This window comes from Vombatus ursinus, unplaced genomic scaffold, assembly GCF_900497805.2.
Source record: "Vombatus ursinus unplaced genomic scaffold, bare-nosed wombat genome assembly UNPS02015030.1, whole genome shotgun sequence".
Taxonomy (NCBI): Eukaryota; Metazoa; Chordata; class Mammalia; order Diprotodontia; family Vombatidae; genus Vombatus; species Vombatus ursinus.
In genome coordinates, this window is record NW_020954808.1 from 1,098,547 (window position 1) to 1,100,617 (window position 2,071).

The following is a 2,071-nucleotide window of genomic DNA, read 5'->3' on the forward strand; positions in this document are numbered from 1 at the left end:
TCTCTCTCTCTCTCTCTCTCTCTCTCTCTCTCCCCTTCCTCTCTCTCTCTCTCTCTCTCACAGTTTCTCTCTGCCTCTCCTCATCTTTCTGTGCTATCTTGTCTTTTGGTCTTGATTCGAGTTATGTTTAGTCTATGACTCTGTCCCAGTCTCTTTCTCTTTCTCGTTCTCTCTCTCCCCCACTGTGGCTCCCTGCTGCCTCTTCCTCCTCTCTGGGCTCTGGGGTTGCTCCTTGCTCATACATACTCTTGCTTTCTCCCTCGCTCACTCCCTATCTCTCTTGCTCTACTCCCCACGGATGCTTTTTGTTTCCTCTTCCTGACTCCGCCCCATCTCCCTCCCTCCCTCCCTCCCTCCATCTTCCTCCTTCCTCTGCTCCCCCCATCCTCCCCATCCAGCTCACTCTCTCCATTACTCCCCCCATCCTCTCCATCCAGCTCCCTCCCCCGCATCTTCTCTCCACTTTCTGTCATTTCTCCCAAACTCTTGTCTCTTCTGTATCTCTGGCACTGCACCTCTCTCTCCCACCGTGTTTATCTCTTTCTAACTCCCCAGCCCACATCTGTCTCTCCCCCACATCTCCGTCTTTCCACCCTTTGCCTCATCCTTTAATCTCTCCCTTCATCGCTGGCACCGGCTGACCTCCATCCCTCTCCCTCTGCCCCCCCTTCCATGTTTCTACCCCCATTTCCCTCAAGTCCCTTCTCCACATCAGTCTGTCTGCTCCATGTGGCCACTCTCCATTGCTACCACCTGGACGTCCCCATCTCTTCCTGCTTCCATCCCTATCCCCCCATCTCTGCCCCCATGTCTGGCTCAGCAGCTCGGGTTTCTCCCTCTCCTCCCCTCACCCAACTTTCCCCACTTTCCCTTCCTTTCTCACTGTCCCCCCAGAACCCTGCCTCCTCCTCTATTCTCTCCCCCCACCCCCCATCCTTGCCTAGGGGAACTTCCAGCCCTAAAGGGAACGGCCAATGAGCAACCAGTGATTCTTCTTTGGGACAAGATTGACCAATCAGAAGGGGGTGGTGGCAAAAGTCACGGCTGAGACGGAGGGAGGTCAGGACTCCAGGATCTCTCCTGGGCTGTGGCCCTGGGGGTAAGGATACTGTCCAGGAGTTGGGAAATAACCAGGAAATGCCTTTCCGATTTGATGTTTTCCAGGGGCTATGAGCTCTCTCAGCCCCTTTCACCCCAACCCAGGGAGGGAGTCAGAGTGAGAAGTTGGAAGGGGAGATTCTTAATATCTCCAGTTAAGTACTTGGAGATCCCCTTGAAGGAGCCTCAGAAGAGAAAGTTGCCCGAGGAGAAGGGGTCACAGCTGGAATATATTTTAGCCACCAGTTTTCCTGGGGAGGGGAATGGAGACTTCCATAGAAGCCCCAAAATACCACCCCCTTCTTTTCATGTCTCCCAGGCCCCAAGCTAATACTCTGTGATGGAGCTTCCAAGAATAATATTTGGGGCACAGAAGGTCTGCAGCACCTCACCACTCACTTTCTCATTCCCCCTAGGATGGGGGCAGGGTAGTGGGAGCCAAAAACATGAAGATCTGAGATAGCTGGGTTTCCCTAGCTCCCCAGACATCCCTCTCTTGATGGGCAGAATGGAATGAGCCCAGGTTGACAGCAAAGAGATCTGGGTTACAGTCCTGCTTGTCCTCCCTCCCCTCCGAGGTTCATTCCCTCTCTGGGCCTCCATTTCCTCTCCTGTCAACTGATGGGGTTAGACCAGGCAGACTAAATGAGACCTCAGCCTGTGTCCATAAGAGAAGGATCCAAGGGGTGTCTGGGCCCCCCTAGATAAGGTAACATCCTTCCCCACATTGGAGAGTTGAAGCTGAAAGGCAACTCTCACGTGACCTCCAGACCCTAGTGTGTACCACAGTCTTGGTGTGCAAATATAGTCCTATCTCCCCCCGCTTGCTGCCTCCCTCCCTTCCTATCTTCTGGATCCAGCTGGCATCCCAGGATTCCAGCAGTGATGGGGCTCAGGAAGAGTTAGACACTGGCCCCGAGACCAACAGTTTGTGAGAAGGAGAGGGAACTGGGAAGTCTTGATCTCTCTACCC